This window comes from Nicotiana attenuata, chromosome 5 (genome assembly GCF_001879085.1).
Source record: "Nicotiana attenuata strain UT chromosome 5, NIATTr2, whole genome shotgun sequence".
NCBI lineage: Eukaryota > Viridiplantae > Streptophyta > Magnoliopsida > Solanales > Solanaceae > Nicotiana > Nicotiana attenuata.
The window spans coordinates 27,183,774-27,202,730 of NC_031993.1; positions in this window are offsets into that span (position 1 = coordinate 27,183,774).

An 18,957-nucleotide genomic window follows, 5' to 3' on the forward strand; every position below is an offset into this window, starting at 1 on the left:
TCTCATGTACTCAAAAAGTAACAAATTTAACCTCAGGTTGAAAGCAGCGACGGGCTAGAACATAGGTCGGGTAAAACACCAATAACCAACAACAGTTCATACAATGTAGAGCATATAAACAAGGAAATAATCTCAGAGACAAAAAAATGTTCAGCTTTTGCACAGTTTTCCGAAAATAGTTCCGCTTTTCAAGAATATCAGTGAAAACCCAAATCCTTTATCGAAATCATCGAAAACATTTGAGATAGTTTGAAAACTGTAATTTTCCTCAAAAATCCTTTCCACGATAAAAATATTTCATTTCCTTTCCAAGTAATAAGTGTGAAATACCACTCTATGCCCACATATCAATGTGTGTAAAAGGTCATGAATGATGTGATACCGTACAGCATGAGGAAAATAAGTTTCTATGCATGTATGCCATATATGCATGCCAATGCCATGTATCTCAGAGATGAATCATGTACTCACACTCTCAGAGTACTCAACCACACTGTATCACACTTTTCGCTCATCATACTCAACCACTCGGTACTATATATGGCCCATACGGCCTAGGGAAATCCATCCTAGAACATATACAACACTGACTATAAGTCACCCAGTACCGAGGAAAAAGGGCAGTCCAACCCTGTGGAGAAATCCATCTCCAGGTATCAAGTACTTCAGAGAAAACCATGTCCAGGGAAATGCATCCCTCAATAATATTTAAATGCTCAACCACTTGGTACTGTATATGGTCCATGCAGCCCAAGGAAATCCATCCCTAACATATACGACACTGATTATAGGTCACCTAGTACCGAGGAAAAAGGGCAATCTAACCCTGTGGAGAAATCCATCTCCAGACATCAAATACTTCGGACAAATCCATGTCCAGGAAAATTCATCCCTCAATAATATCATTCGCGCTCACTGGGGGTGTGTAGACTCCAGAGGGGCTCCTTCAGCCCAAGCGCTATAACAAGCCAATCATGGTATAAACCAATAAAACATGCTGTGGCGTGTAGCCCGATCCCATAACTATCACTCATAATCAGGCTCTCGGCCTCACTCAGTCATCAATCTCTCCAGTCTCACCCACGGGCTCACAATGTCAGGAAAACTGACCCGGAATAATGATATAATGTATCAATAAGTAACAACTGAGACTGAGATATGATATGAATGCATGAATGTGACTGAGTATGAAATATCAATGAAATCAGTGAGATGACAGCAAGAAACGACCGCTAGGGGTCCCAACAATATTAGCATAAAACCTAAGCATGATATCTAGCATGATGTACAGCTCAATTACTTTATCACATGGTGAAAAACACAAATATCAACAAAGTGGGCCACTAAACAGTGCCTTGGAAACAACAGAGTCACAACTCACAGGGTGCACGCCAACACGCCTGTCACCTAGTATATGCGTCACCTCAACACCAATCACATAACACATAATTCGGGGTTTCATACCCTCAGCACAAAGTTTAGAAGAGTTACTTATCTTAAACAAGCCAATTCCGACACCGAGCAAGCCAAGCGATGCTCCAAGAATGCCATCACGCGCGTTCTGACCTCCGAATGGCTCGAAACTAATAAAAAACAACTCAAATACATCAAACAATGCTAAAGGAACCAATCCCAATTGAAAAAAGGTCGAATCTTTAGTCAAAAGCCCAAAATCGGCCAAAATGCCCAACCCGAGCCCGCACCTCGGAACCCGACAAAAATTATAAAATCTGTCAACCCATTCAATTGCGAGTTCAACCATACTAGTTTCATTCAAATCCGACTCCGAATCGGTGTTCAAAACTCAAAAATTCATATTATGAAACCTTAGGCCAAAACCCCCAATTTCTTCTTTAAAATTCATCAACCAAAAGCTAAAATCGAAGATAGATTCACGAAATATAACAAAAACTGAGTAGAGAACACTTACACCAATTCATATATTGAAAATCGTCTTGAAAAATTGCCCAATTCCGAGCTCCCCAACTTAAAATATGCTAAATGAACAAAACCATCATTTTGACACTGTTCTGCCTCATTTGTTGAGTCAAAAGATCTTGAAACCCACTTTTGATGCCTCCAATGGATTCCTTGTGAAATTGTAGTCACGTTAGGCTCTTGAATCACTCCATTTGACCTTATATTGAAGAAGATATATTGGTTTCAATATTTGAAAATAGTGCAGATTTTAAAATACGCAGTCAGTGGTAATTTCGTAATTAATCTGAAGAATATGGCAACCCAATTCTTAGTAAAATGACCATAAAATCCTCATACAATGTCCAAATTTGATGATTCTTTTTTCTATGGTTCCGTAATTACGATACAAATCTAATGCTTCAATCAAAACAGAAATCGGAGCTCATTTGTTCAATGTGGTACCATTTATGCTTGAAAAAACGACGTCGAAACATAAGAAAAACGAGCGCAACACAATCCAAACCTATCCGAAACTCACCTGAGCCCCTTGGGACCCCATCAAAATATTCCAACAAGTTACATACAATAACAAGGACCTACTCGAGGCGTCAAAACACACATAACAATATCGAAATGACGAAACGCACCTCAAATCAAACTTAATGAACTTTCAAACTTTCGACTTCCAAAAACTCACGCCGAAACATATCAAATCAACTCAGAATGAACTCAAATTTTGCACACACTTCCTAATACATCATACGAAGCTACTTGGTCCCCCAAACTACCGAGCAAAGTATAAATGCTCAAAATTACCGATCGGGTTGTTACAATTTGAATGATTTGTGCTATGTTTGCACTTAATTGATTAGTTTTTGTGTAGGATCATTTGGGATGGAAGTGGAATGAAAATTGGATAAAGAGGCATCGAACAAAATAAAATAGAGCATGAAAGGAACCATGGCGCGAAGTCACAGGTGGACCTCGCCCCAAAGGGTGCCAGGCAAGGCAGAAGGTGTTGTCTACCTCGCGCCATGCATGGCCTCGTGAGGTCCAAGGCGAGGTCCCAAGGGCGCGGGTGCCCTGCCCTGTCCGAAGTACTTTGACTCCTGCTCAGTTAGGACTTAGTTATCCCGACTCTAATTGTACCCTAGCATATAAATACTTCTTGAAAACTTAGTTTTAAGGGTTAGACAAGTTGAGAAGAGGAATATACGGCTGGAATAATTGCAAGCAACAGATTTACACAATTCTTCGTCTAGATTTTCCTACTTTGTAGTCTCATGTTTTCAGCTATTCATATGGTTCTTAGCATGATTATGAGTAGTTAAACTTTTATCTAGAGTTTGATTGAATCCTTTAGAGGATGCACTCTCGTTATATCTCATATAATGTTGCCTTGAATTTTCCTCTTCGTTCAACTGCTTGCTCAATTTAGTTAATGAAATGGCCATCAATTAGCGGTTCCTATTTATTGTGCTTCACTTAAGAAAGATAGCATATCTAGGAAGTCGTTGAACACCATTACTCTTGAAGTATATGAAAAATCAGTATAAAATGTTTAAAAGTGGGATTGGTGATAATGAAACCTTGTCGTGATCATAGTGAGCGGCAAGAAAAAGACCAACTAGCGTAATTCGAGAGAGTGCGTCTAGTAGACTATCGTGGTTACTTGAGATAGAATTACGGTAAAAGAAGTGATCATGATCCTTAGAGAACAACTAGGCGAAATTAGAGGGAATATAGGGGGATAGATTCCGACAATTGGGGGAAATCAAGCTCTAGGCTTGTTCTTGTTTACAACACAGTTTCACTACTGATATTTTATTGCATTCGCATTACCTGTTTTTTTTTTTGTATTGAAAGACCAACAGTGAGAGATTGCAACTTATAGATATTGGTTACTTGAATCTGTGTGAGTCAAATAGTGGTTGTTAATAGGTTATTTCCTTGAGGAATTTGACTCCGGACTCTTGAACTGGATTATATTTGCTACCACCACTATTCTTTTATTAGGCATGGTTGGGCATGATCAGACATGCTCTTCAAACTTATGATTCTTGTAGTAGAAACTGGCAGTGTGAAAAAAATATCTATAATGTGCTTGATAAAGTATCTTAATTGGATTATTCAAGAATATAAAGTTAGAAATAAAAATTCCTTTGACATTAAATTAAATTTGATCTTTAATGACAGCAGAAAACTTGACCGCATAAGATATTGAAGGCATCGTAACATCGGACTATGATGAATTTCAAGCTACTCTTTACTTTTTATGATGCTTTTGTTTGTAAGGATTTAAGAAAAATAGCAGTGATCTCTATTTTTAGCTATTCTTTTTTCGAGAAAAGGCATAAGTTGCCCCTTAAATTTCTCGTGAAATGTCATTTACACACTTTAATTTTATGGGTGATCTATCACACCCCGCCCCCCTATTCTAGTTTGAAGCAAATTTATTTATCCCTAAAAGGTGACTTGGCAAAGAATATGTCTTCGCATTCCCATAAGCGCGTGAAAGAAATAAACAACTGAAAAACTAACTAATCTGTACACATGTCATATTCAATTGGGTGTTCTTAAATAATTATACTTAATTATTGATTCTTAATAATTTTGCATATTTTATTGTTTTCTTATTCTTTGATCTTTTTTTTTTCCTTTTCTTATTTTTCTGTTCTCCTTAATCTTGTTCTCCTAGGTCTGTGGTCTTCAATGGTGAAACCGCCATAATTGTCCAACCAAGATTTGGCCGAAAAATTATTGTCACCGCTCGATCTCTTTTACTCCCATTTTCATCATCTCCATCACCTCACATAAACCTCTCCATCAACTAAAATTCCAAACTGCATCAGCAATCTACATTCTCATTTCCATCATTGGCCCTTTCGCTGCCAGTCTCCACCATTTCCCTCCATACCCAAATTCCAAAAATTTACTGCAACATTCAACCTAAAAAGACTTAGCTAAAACATGCACTTCAGATCTGACATTTAATTCCAAAAACAACCTCCAAAGATTAATCATGACACATAACATGATAAGCTATAAAGAACAATAACATGTCATTTTCCATTCTAACCATCAGCATATGAACTTTTCCTATAAAATCTAATAGACTTGACAAATAGTTTACGGGTTCTTAATTAGATGTAGCTAATTTCTAGGGGTGGCAAAATAGGCCCAAACCTATGTAACTCGCCCAAGTGTTAATAGGTTTGAGCTAGAGTGATTTTGTAGATGGGCTGATTTAGGCTAGCACAAAGTAACCCATGAAAATACACTAGCCCAAATTGACCCATGATAGTGCCCAACTATGACCCATGTGAGTGCCCAAAATTCTCTCATGAAGTTGGACATATGTGAACCTTCACTTATGCTCAATCAAATAAAATATATGAGTAATTCCTTGTCCAGAAAGATGAAATTTAATTTATAATCTCATGATAAAATAGAATTTTTTTTATACAGTCATAATATTTGTTTTTTTTTATTTGTTTTTTTTATCAAGGTACTAATTCATACCATGAATGTTTGGGAGAGGATGGTGGAAGGGAGGGTAAGGAGGGCAGTGTCTATATCAGAGAACCAATTTGGGTTCATGCGGGTCGTTCTACTACGGAAGCTATCCACCTCATCAGGAGGTTGGTGGAACAGTACAAGGATAGGAAGAGGGATTTACATATGGTGTTTATTGACCTAGAGAAGGCGTACGACAAAATCCCAAGGAACGTTCTTTGGAGATGCTTGGAGGTGAAAGGTGTGCCAGTAGCTTATATTCGGGCAATAAAAGATATGTATGATGGAGCTAAGACTCGAGTTAGGACTATAGGAGGGGACTCAGAGCCTTTTCCGGTGGTTATGGGGTTACATCAAGGATCTACGCTTAGCCCATTCTTATTTGCCTTGGCGATGGACACAATGACGTACCATATTCAAGGGGAAGTGCCATGGTGTATGTTGTTCGCTGACAATATAGTTCTGATTGATGAGACACGAAGTGGCGTTAACGAGAGATTGGAGGTATGGAGACAGGCCCTGGAGTCCAAAGGTTTCATGTTGAGTAGGACCAAGATGGAATATTTGGAGTGTAAGTTCAGCGACGTGTCAGGAGAAGCAGACGTGGAAGTGCAGCTTGATTCACAAGTTATCCCTAAGAAAGAGAGTTTCAAGTACCTAGGGTCTATTATCCAGGGAGATGGGGAGATCAACGGGGATGTCACGCACCGTATCGGGGTAGGGTGGATGAAATGGAGGTTTGCGTCTGGAGTCTTGTATGACAAGAATGTGCCACCGAAACGTAAAGGTAAGTTCTATAGAACGGTGGTTAGACCAGCCATGTTGTATTGGGCTGAGTGTTGGCCAGTCAAGATTTCACATATCCAGAAGATGAAAGTAACAGAAATGAGGATGTTGAGATGGATGTGCGGGCACACTAGGATGGATAACATTAGGAATGAGGACATTCGGAAGAGGGTAGGCGTGGCTCCTTTGGATGATAATATGCGGGAAGCGAGGCTTAGATGGTTCGGGTACGTGCGGAGGAGGAGCCTAGATGCTCCGGTTAGGAGGTGTGAGCGGTTGGCTCTGGCGGGTACGAGAAGAGGTAGAGGGCGGCCTAAGAAGTATTGGGGCAGGGTGATCAGGTAGGGCATGGCGCGGCTTCAGATTTCCGAGGACATGGCCCTTGATAGGAAAGTGTGGGGGTCGAGCATTAGGGTTGTAAGTTAGGGGCTAGTCGAGCGTTTCTCGTAGTTGTGCTGGCTAGTCTGATAGTGTTTTGTCTAGGACTCCTAGTGGTTATTATTGTGTTTCACGTTTTTGATGTCTTTCACATTTTGGCCTTTCTATTTATTTATTATCTTTTACGATGGTGATTCTATTTTTCAGGTTTCTGTTGTTGTTACGGATTTATTATCTCTGAGCCGAGGGTCTCTCGGAAACAGCTCTATCCCTTCGGGGTAGTGGTAAGATCTGCGTACACTCTACCATCCCTAGACCCCACTAGTGAGATCCTACTGGGTTGTTGTTATTGTTGTTGTTGTATTGTGGATCAATCATACTTTTTGAATATTAAAAATAAAGTAGGAATTAATTTAATCTTAAAAGTAAAAGAATAGATCTCATATATTATTATCTTTGAAAAGTTCTTTTTTTGGAAACAAAATATTAGTTCGACGTGAAATCAAAATGAAAAATAGAAATGAAAATTTAGTTGGGGATTGAATTAAAACTATCAACTAACCGTACTTTGCGACATAGATGATTGAACGAGTATTATTCACAAAAATTTACCTAGCAAATTAAATGATTCTCTAAAATTTTCATTTATTTTTTTATCAATTATAATTAACAAGGTCAATACTACCATATCTAAGAAATCGAAATAGTTGTGATAGTCACATAAAGAGTTGTTGATGGTGTCTTACAAAAGAAAATTGAAAATAAAAGAAAATAGATACGAAAAAAAAGATTTCTCATGACATTGATTGTCTTACAAGAAAAAACAAAAGGATATTACATTGTAAAAATAATGGGTCAAGTTGGACGGGTTGGGCTATAACCTATTGTTTAGCCCATATTTACCCAACCCGTTTTAGCCCAAGTAACATTTGAGTAGGGTTGGACAATGACTCATTTATTAGCTCAGCCCATTTTAACCCGCCCAATTGTAGCCCAACCCGCTCATTTGCCACCCCTACTAATTTCCAAATTCTTTCATTATTTTTTATATTATTTTGAGTAGTCTACTTGAGGGTGGGAATAAACGCTGGAAGGAAGAAAAGAGGAAAAAATGGGGTGGAGTGAGGGGAAGGGTTTATTCTAGTGGAAAAAAAATTTTAAAAAGGAAAAAATATGGTAAAGACACGTGTCAGCGCGTGTAAACACAGTCTTGGTCGAATATGGTTGTGACATATTATGGGGTAAATAAATTCGCTTCAAACAAGAATAGGGGTAACTGGTCGCCCGTAAAGTTAAAGTGTGTAACTGACTTTGCTGGACAAGTTTAAGGGGCAACTTATGCCTTTTCTCTTCTTTTTTTCCTTTAAGTTTTTTCGAACAATGGAAATCTGGAACAAGCTTGACTTATGCAATACAAAATTGGATAAACAAGGGAGATGCAATTGCACCCCTCTTGTAAATACTAGAGTGTAAGATGAAGTCTTCATAAAAGGACTAGAAAATGGAAAAGAGGGCAGAATCATCAATCATTCTTTGCTGGACAAAGACGTTGATGGCTACTGCATCTTATGGCTAAAATATTATTTTGCACCTAATCAATACCATGTTCATTGAATTCCTCCTTCTGAATAGATTCTAAAAAGGCATTTCTACAAGCTCTTTTTCCACAATAAAGTACAATTATCCAGGCTCAGTAATGAAAGTTAAGTAGCAGCCTTGCTGCGAAAAAAGAAGCAGCTCAATTCGCAGAGGACAATGCCAAACTGCATAGTGGTACATAACCTATCGAGCAAAATCAAGTTTCTACGTCAGACGATAACAATGATAATGAAGTACACATCTACATTTTGAAATCATGACTGTGGTCATGTAAATCATCATCACAATGAAACCTTTGCTTTTTCAAGAGGACAATGCCAAACTGCATAGCGGTACAAAACCTATTGAGCAGAATCAAGTTTCTACGCCAGACGATAACAATGATAATGAAGTACACATCTAAATTATGAGATCATGACTGTGGTTATATAAATCATTATCACCAAGAAAGCTTTGCTTTTTCGAAGTTGCCTCAATCAACAACATACCCAGCGTGATCTCACAAGTGGGGCCTGGGGAGGACAGAGTGTAAGCAGACCTCCCCTACCTTGTGTGAAGTTGCCACAATCAACATTGAGAATACTTGTTTAATCATGAAATGAAACATTCTGCAATTAGTTAACAAAAGACATATATTAGGATCAGTAGCATTACTTATTAGAGAAAAAAAATACATGTGAGAAGCATCATAAGCTTTGTTCACTAACTTGTAAGAGTTGAGTCAGCTTTCATAGGATGATCCTTCAGACAACTTCCTTCTGGCACTCCCTATTATTTAAAGGATAAACATATATAAAATCTTAATGTTATAATAAACAAGGGACTTAGTTCAAGTGGCAAAGGTTGAGGAACTTGTGACATTCACAAATTCAAGCCCTGCACCATGTGAACTAAACCAGTATTTATGTCAAACAGGCTATAGGGGCAGACCCACCATCCTCGAGTTTCTAAGCCTGGGGTTGGTCCTAAGGGTTGGGCCCAGATGTATTTCATGGTTATAAAAAATAAAAATAAAAGATAAGCAAGGGAAAATTTAGATGTCATTAGATAACGTAGTCATTGATGCATCTGATAAAGATGGACATGTGACTTGACAAGATAGAAGAGATGGAAGGTGGTCTAACTTCTTGTCAGTTTGGCATTGAGGAGATTTTAGCAGTGAGGTATTATTTTTCCTCTTGGCCATTTCCATAAAACTCATTTTCCGAGTATTAGAGCGATGAGTTGGCTGCTTCCTTTTTAACCCAGTCACCATCGTGGCATTTGTGTTATCAATAAATATTGTCTCATTCAGTTCATTTTCAATACTCTTGCTTGGAGCTGAATCTTCATGTGATTCATTTCTCTTCTTTACATTCTTTAACTTCGCAACTAACTCGTTCGCACACTTTGCAGCCAATTCATACCCTTCTTTAGATTCTGAAGCTTCACTTGAAATTTGGGAAATTATACCTCACACTAACTTTATGTGCTTGAGCAACTTTTATCTTTCTTTCTGACGGTAACATATGAGATAAAGAAGACGGATCAAGAGGATGGTTATGTTTCTCTTCAAATGAAGTGATGCGAAACATTCCATTTGATTGACGACTAATAATAATATGAGCTAAGCATAAGGCTGTATGGTGGGGCGGGCCCGGGCCTAAATGGGCTGAACGGGCCGGGCTAAACGGGCCTGGGCTTAGCGGTCCCGGGCTCTGGTGGTCCCGGGCTTCGAGGTCCCGGGCTTCGTGGGCTCAACGGGTAGAACCAGCCCGTGACGGGCCTAAGCCCATATGGTCCCGGGCTAAATGGGCCGGGCTCGTGGGCTTAGCGGGCCTAACGGGCTTTTTTTATTTCCGGGCTTTTTTTTTAATTTTTTTTATTTAAGGCAATTTCTTGTAAACCATATGTGTATGTATATATATAAATTGCTCTTATGCATGGCTATATAAATATATATAGTATATATAATATAGAAATCTAATTATTAAAGTGTTTGACGAAAATGTAAAATAACAAATCAATAGTAAAACTAAATTGGCATGCATAATAAATTAATAACAAAGTACAACATGAAGCATAAATACGTCTAATAATTTTAAAATAACACAAATTGTTGAAAAATCTTAAAGACGAATTTGTGGATAAATACCCTCAACACAATACTTTATATGCCTCCTTAAAATGCCTGTGGTACACCCTGAACGAAAATTTAAGACTCTTCCACAGTTCTTGCACTTTAATATTTGGCCTTCTTCATTTTCTTCAAGCACTTCATAGTATTGCGACACAAATAAGCGCACTCTTTCCGAACGAGGCATGATTTAACTTGAAAATTGAGATTGAGACTTGAAGTCTTGAAAATTGGAGATTGAGAGATTGAGAGAAATTTAGATTGAGAAATGAGTATTGAGTATTGAAATGAAGAAGAGGGAGGGGGGTACTTATAGTGTTAGAGAAGGTTAGTTTTGTAAATTGAAAAAAAACGGCTATTTGTGCAATTAATATGACCGTTGGTGGTCATTGGGGGTGGGGCCCTTATTTTGAAAAATTTTGTTTTGTAGTATATATAGTACTACTTCTTCATGTAAATATAATATATATAGTATACTAGTATAGTATACTATATATTGTATGTTATGTATATATATTCCCTTATATATTTTCTTGTAGTATATATTGTATGTTATATATATATATATATATTATAGCTTATATATTTTCTTGTAGTATATATTGTATGTTATGTATATATATTCCCTTATATATTTTCTTGTAGTATATATTGTATGTTATGCATATATATTATAGCTTATAAATAATTGCAAGTTAAAGACAAAAAAATATTGCAAAGAGATATTCAAGGGCATGTCTTATAATTTTTATTATCAAAAATGGCATATCTTTCTTAGTCTTCTTCCCCCCAATGGAATGAGCACAACAAGGTACTAATACCACCATTAAAAGGAAAAAAAACTAAAGAAGATATGCCAAAGTACAAGTTACACCATAATCTACATTGTATCTCTAACAAATCTCATAAATCCTTCAAGGTTCGGAGGAGGTTCCGTTGGTGGTGGCGGAAAAGAAGCTTGTTCATCACCGCTTCCGGGCGAAGCAGCATCCTCCGCAAGTTCCGCTATCATTTCTTCATAAGCTTCGTCTATCTCCGGTTGTGATTCTGCAAGTCCAAAGTTTCTTCTTTCCGAGCGGATCCAATCTCTGAATAGTACTGATTTTTCCAAGCTCTCCCTCATAGACGCTCTATGATCACCTATTTGAAGTCTTGCTTGACTGAAAGCGCTCTCTGATGCAACTGTTGAAGCTTGAATAGATAAAATATCCCGAGCCATCCTTGCAAGAACCGGAAAATGTTTTTCCCTTGTCTTCCACCATTCCAAAAGATCAAAGGTGCCGTCTGGATTCTCCTTTTCAAGTCCCTGCGACAAATAAACTTGAAGCTCATTTAGATGTGAAGTCTCATCAAAATTATCACCTTGAGAACCCCTAAACTCCGTCCAAGATTTAAGTGCTTTTAGGCCCGCAGCTCTTTTAGATGATTGTGAACTAGACGAAGTAGGGGTTGGAACATTTGGCCTAGCATGATCTAACGCAAGTTGATAAGCATTATAAATTGTTTGAGCATTTATTTTAATTGAGGCTTTTGCCTCTGCAAGTGTAGAAAATTCCTCAACTGAAAGATCTAAAGCCTTATAAATATTTGAGTACCAAAAGTGAGGACCTCCTAATTTCATTGTAGGATTTAACATTGCAGCAACACCATAAATAGGGGGGATAGGGAAAAAATATTTTTTAAACTTTTCTTTCATTGCATTTATAGCAAGTTTATAAATTTCCCCACCCTCCGAAAATTCAACAAACAAATCACATAGTGCTGCAATATAAACTAAACAATTTGAAATAGTAGGATAATATTGTCCAGAAAATGCATTTGTAGCAATTTGAAAATGTTCTAAAAAATCTATAAGAATTTTGACATTCGTCCAATCTTGATTTGTAAGGATTTCATCATCATCCTCACCACCAACACGAGCATTAAACGTTGCATTAATTGGGTTTCTATATTCATATGCAACTACTAAACTTTCGTACATATAATTCCATCTAGTTGGACAAGGTTTAGGAACCTTTCTTTCTCTAAGGCCAAATTCATCACATTTTTTAAAATACTCTCTAAGTCTACTTCTACGGTTTGAATAAAAAAGCCAATTAAGAGCCATTCTAACCTTTTCAATTTCTAAATTTAAAATTCTCATACCATCACCGACGATTAAATGGTAAATGTGACAAATACATCTCACATGGAAACAATTACTAAATGCAGGATTTAGTGTTGTTGTAAGTATGCCTATAGCACTAGTGTTACTAGAAGCATTATCCATAGAAATTGCCATTATTTTATCTCTAATGCAAAAATATCTACAAATATCTGCAACGGTGTTAGCAATAAACTTACCTGTGTGACGTGAATTAATTATTCTATACGCAATAATGCGTTTTTGCATTATCCACTCCTCGTCTATCCAATGACTTGTAACAGTTAGATAATCACAGTCATTATTACTTCTACCAATATCAGTAGTAATAGAAATCCGATTAGTTATATGAGTAAATAAATACCGCAAATATTGTTCATATTCATGTTTATATTTATAAATATCGCTCTTAACTGTTGCGCGAGGCCAACCTTTATAAGTAGGATTAAAAACTTTTCTAATATAATGCACAAAATTAGGGTTAGAAGGAAAAGTATATGGTAAGCACATAACAGTAACCATCTTTGCTAATTCTTCACGATCTTTATTAGGATCGTAATATAAAATACCACCGGTCACAGTGTTAATTCCTGGTTGAACTAGATTTGAACCTGTACTAGGGTTAACCGCAGTATCTACACTTGTCCCCTCTTGCTGCGCTTTCATTTGTAAATATTTAACTTTATCTCTAGGGTGTGTTTGTATGTGCCTAGCCAAACTACCCGTACCGCTACGCTCTCCAGTATATTTATGCGCCAGCAATTTCCCACAAGTTTTACACTTATCCTTATTTTGTTCTCTTACTTGAGTAAAAAAATTCCAAACTATTGATGTTTCTAGGCGTTTAAAAGGTTGTCTATTAAAAGTAGGGGTTTCTACAGGTGGGTCGGGCGGGGCATCAGTTGGGTTATTAACAGGACTAGTAGGTGAATCATCTAAATCCGGTTGGATTTCATCTACATCCTCATTTTCCTCATCATTTTCTAAGATAGTTTGATTAGGATAAAGAGCATTCATAACTTCTTCATTTAATTGTTCACCTAGTGCAACATTATGGCAAAATTCACTATCGGAAAGTGAAAACAAGGGTTATCACTATCAAGAATAATAGGAGCAGCAGGACGGATAATAGGTCTGGGTCGGGGAGCCGGGGGAAGGGTAGTAGGTTGGAGACTACTTTCACCAATTTTAGCTTTTCCCTTACCACCAAACATTTTTTTCAAAGAAAATGCCATATTAATTACAATTATGCAAACTAAACACACAAAAATATATTCTTAAAACTTAAGAGTTGGAACGAGTTTACCGAATTGCCGAACAACTTCTTGAAAATTGAAAATCGTTGAAGACTTGAAGACTTGAATACTTCAATTCACCAACTTCACAATTTTTCACGAAATTGCAATAATAAAATAAGCAATTATAGAAGAGAAATTAGATATAGATTGAGAGAGATTGATGAATTGGTGAGTAAAAATGAAAGAATGAGGGGGTATTTATAGTTGAGAATTGGAAAAAAGTATAATTATATAAAGTTTGGGGTTAAAATAAAGTTTGGGGGCCAAATGGCTATTTTTTAAAGTTCCAAACGGTTGAAAATTAAAGGCCAACGGCTAGATTTTAAAATCTGACCGTTGGTCTTTTTTTTTTTTTTTTAGAAAAGAGCCGTTGGAGCCCGTTAGGACCGTTAGGCCCGGTTGAACCGGCCCGGGACCGGCAGCCGGTCCCGGGCTTAGCGGTCCCGGTCTCGTGGGCCTCATGCAAGGGACCAGCCCGCCACGGGCTTTCTACACCATCAGGGACCGGCCCGCCGGGACCGTTTAGCCCGTTAAGACCGCGGGCCCGGTCCGGTCCCGATCCCAGACCGGCCCACAATACAGCCTTAGCTAAGCACCCTATCCTGGTTTCCTTTCTATGCTTTTGAACTGTCCGATCTCGTTTGTCTTTGCTTCTATAACCTTCTTTGTGACATGTAAATTTTCTTGAAGTCACATACCCTTGGACTTTGTTTTTGTTAGCATATTCTTTCCTAGCACTAAAACCCATTGCAGCTGCATATTCATTATACCATTCATATGCATGCTCATCTGAATCAAATTCCATTCCAAGTTTTATTGGTACATCAAATCCACCTTGAGACTCACTAGAGGTGATCTCCATAGATCTACATCATAAAAAGTGTAAATAAGACAAATAATCTATGATAAAATTTTAGAAATTGATAAAAAGAAAGTCTCTAAACATGGATTACAAGACATATGGGGGAGAACAGAGGAGGTGAAATTACAAAATACAACATATTGAATGGAGTCCAACTTATTGACTTTCTAACGCAAGAATGTTACATGTCATACTTCATGTGTTAGATGAATCAGTAAAGAAAGATCATTGAAACAGTCTCTACCTGCACAAGGTAGGGATAAGGTTGTGCACTCACTACCCTCCACAGATCCTGCTTGTGGGATTACATTTGCATTTGTTGTTGTCGTTATAGTAAAGAAAGAGCATCGAAAGAGCTTCAGAAAAGTTTCGATCAAACGTTATGTGAAATAGGTCATCATGATTAGGAAAACAAGCATCTATGATCTAACTTATTAAACTAGATAGAAATGTACGAGAATGTGAGTTCTCTACATTAGTCATTCAGGCCCTTCGACTAGGCAAATAAATATCAAGTCACTGAACTCCAGCCATTTAATAAACCAGCGAGTATTTAACACACACTATCTCTCTTTCGATCAACTTTATATGAAATAGGTTGTGAGTTTTATTCAATTTACTGTGTGCGATCAAGTATGACAATTTCTCATAGTTTTTAGATATTTACTTCTTACATAATATTCTCAACAATCCAATTGAAAGATTTTATCAAAACATTGTAGATATTTTTTCACAATGGCAATTTCCACTACAAGAATAATAAGGACACAAACGTTTGATCTCGAAGCAGAAAAACTGGTTTAAGAGAGAAGAAGAACCTGTTTTGGCATAAATGTTTATACCTCGCAGTAACTTCATGTGCTTGAGCAACTTTTATCTTTCTTTGTGACAATAAGATATGAGATAAAGAAGAAGGATCAAGAGGATGGTTATGTTTCTCTTCAAATGAAGTGATGCGAAACTTTCCATTTGATTGACGACTAATAACAATATGAGCTAAGCATCCTGTCCTGGTTTCCTTTCTATGTTTTTGAACCGTCTGATCTCGTTTGTCTTTGCTTCTATAACCTTCTTTATGACATGTAAATTTTCTTGAAGTCACATACCCTTGGACTTTGTTCTTGTTAGCATACTCTTTCCTAACACTAAAACCAAGTGCAGCCGCGTATTCATTATAACATTCATATGCCTGCTCATCTGAATCAAATTCCATTCCAAGTTTTATTGGCACATTGAATCCACCTTGAGACTCACTAGATGTGATCTCCATAAATCTACATTACAAAAAGTGTAAATAAGACAAATAATCTTTAATCTTAAATTATAAAAATGATTAAAAAAATGTCTAGAAATGGATTACAAGACATATGGAGGGAGTACAAAGGTGGTGAAATCACAAATACAACACACTGAATAGAGTCTAGTCTATCGACTTTCTAACACTAGAATGTTACATGTCATAATTCATTTATTAGATGAAATATCAAATGAGAAAAGAAAAATCACTGAAAGAGCTAAAAAGTTTCAATCAACGTTATATCACGATTAGGCAAACAAACATCTATTCTTATTAAACTAGATGGAAAAATACGAGTATGTCAGTTATCCACATTAGTCATTCAGGCCCTTCTATTAGGAAAATAAACATTAAGCCACTGAATTGCAATCATTTAATAAACCTGCCAGTATTTAACACACACCTCTCTTTCAACCAACTTTATGTGAGATGGGTTGACTTGTGAGCTTTATTCAATTTACCGTCCGTGCTTTAAGTAAAGCATTTTCTCACAGTTGTAGGTATCCTTTTCTTACTTAATCTAACTGAGACATTTTATCAAACAGTTTCTAGACATGTTTGCAGTGGCAATTTTCACCACAAGAATAATAACAACACACATATTTGGCCTCGAAGCAGCAAAAATAGTGTAAGAGCGAAGACGAACCTGTTTTGGCTTAATCTCCAGAAAAACGTTTGCTCACCAAATGATTTTCTTTGTCCTTGCTATCTTTCGTTGTTGTTGTTGTACCAGGTAAATGGGTTTAATCTTCTGTTTTTGTTGATCCTTGCTCCGTTTATCTCTTGGGCGTATGATTTTCATGGTAAAAGAATATTTTCCACAACCAAAAGGAATTTTCTAGTGATTTTTTGGGATGCTTGATTTATCTTTGCCAAATTGGTACTGATCCAGAAAGATTTTTTAGTTAACCATGATTTAAGGGGTGATTTTACTTGAAACAAATATTGAACCCTTAGATGTGGAAATGGACAGGTGTGATAAACATAAAGGTGTACTTGGCAAACAGGAGGATAATGGGAGGAGCCGCTTTCGGGATGGGTTCTGGCTTACATTTGGAAAGACATCGTAATAGGCTAACTAGCTTATGTATATTGTTAAAGAATTAGGTACTCTAAAATTGATTCCTAAATAGGAAAACTGAGTATTATAGAATAGTTAACTTGCTTAACAGGTTTATCAAGATCATATCATCCTACCCATTGGACACCCACAACACCGGGTTAAGGTTTTTTTCCCCTCTTTTGTAAAATTGAACTGTTGTCAAATATGTTCACTAACATCCAAGAAAAATTTGAAATATTTATAGTTTATTAAGAGGATTAGCAAGTGCCAATTATTCACGAGGATAACAAGGATATTGATACGTGAATGTGCCTAAAGAAACAATTGCTAAAGGTTTGGATCGAAAAATAATCAAAGCGAGTCAAACGTAATGGAATTGGTAAGTCCAGTGCATGCTCCATGTCACGACTCAAATTTTTCTCCGTAGGATGTTATGACGGCAACTAATCTCTAAGACTAGGTAAGCCTAACACTTACTGAATTGAAGACATAATTTAACCAGAACAACTACGAAGCATGAAACTGAAATTTCAATAGTAAAACCAATGATCCTAAGTGCAACACAATACCCCAAAATGGTAGTACAAGTCTTAAGCTCTACTGGGTTTGCTAGGAAATCCCTAAATACAATTGTTCGGAATAGAACAGTACAAGTACAATATCAGAAGGTGGCTCTGAGGTTTGCGAATGCGATGGCAGGTTTACCTTGAGTCTCCACAGCAATGCTCGACCAGCAAGCTAATAATCAACAATATCCAAGACACCTGGATCTGCACAAAAATGTGTAGCAGCATAGTATGGGTACACCACGGCGGTACCCAGTAAGTATCAAAACTAACCTCGGTGGAGTAGTGACGAAGGACAGTCAAGACACCCACTGGACTAAATAACCTGAACAAGTATGAAGGTGAACTAACAAAGAAACAATATTAATTATAAAGCTAAGCAGGATCAGGAATACAACACAATACTTGTAATGATACACTAGTAACAACAATTGTTAACAGGAAACACTCAGGTAATAATATGTAGAGTAAGCTGAACGCAGTCTAAGTTCGGTGAAACCGAATAAAGGAAAAACCAGCAACAACTCAATAAGAACAACCGCTTTCACACAGATTTGTTCAAGCATTTCCACGAGGTACCAAACCTCATAATCATAGCTCGCGGGTCCCTATTCATGAACCCTAATCACTTGGCATCTTGTGCCCGCATTACATTTCATATCCGCACGGACGACTCACGTGCCAATAGAACAAATCCCATGCAGAAGGTAAGTAGACGAGAGTACGTTTAAATGGTCAATAACATCAGGATGCATCTTCTTAAACCGATATGGGTTATTTATTTACGTGTATGCTTGTGCAAGTGTTCTACCACAATTCAAGTCAACAGTAAGAGTAGAGACAATGAATGGCACATAAAAAACAATCACCACGAAATGTTCAGAGTAATAAAGGTAGCTATGACGTTTGAAGCAGCGACTAAACGAGATTAGCTACATAGAACAGAGCAAATAGTGCAATACGGAGGAAGACAATTAATAGTATGCTAAGGAAAACAACAACCAAAAACAAGTAACAAGAATATGGAAATGTCAACAAGAGCCCTATCGAGGTACCGCCTCGTAGTCTCAAATCATAAAGTGAATCACAAACTTTCCTTATATCACCTAGCTACATAGAACTGAGCAAATAGTGCAATACGGAGGAAGACAATTAATAGTATGCTAAGGAAAACAACAACCAAAAACAAGTAACAAGAATATGGAAATGTCAACAAGAGCCCTATCGAGGTACCGCCTCGTAGTCTCAAATCATAAAGTGAATCACAAACTTTCCTTATATCACCACGGGAGTGTCACGACCCCAGTTCACCCTCCATGAAATATGTCGTGATGGCACCTAGTTCCTACAACTAGGTAAGCCTAACAGTGTGGAATAAAAAATTAAAAACTGAACATACGGAAATAACAACTG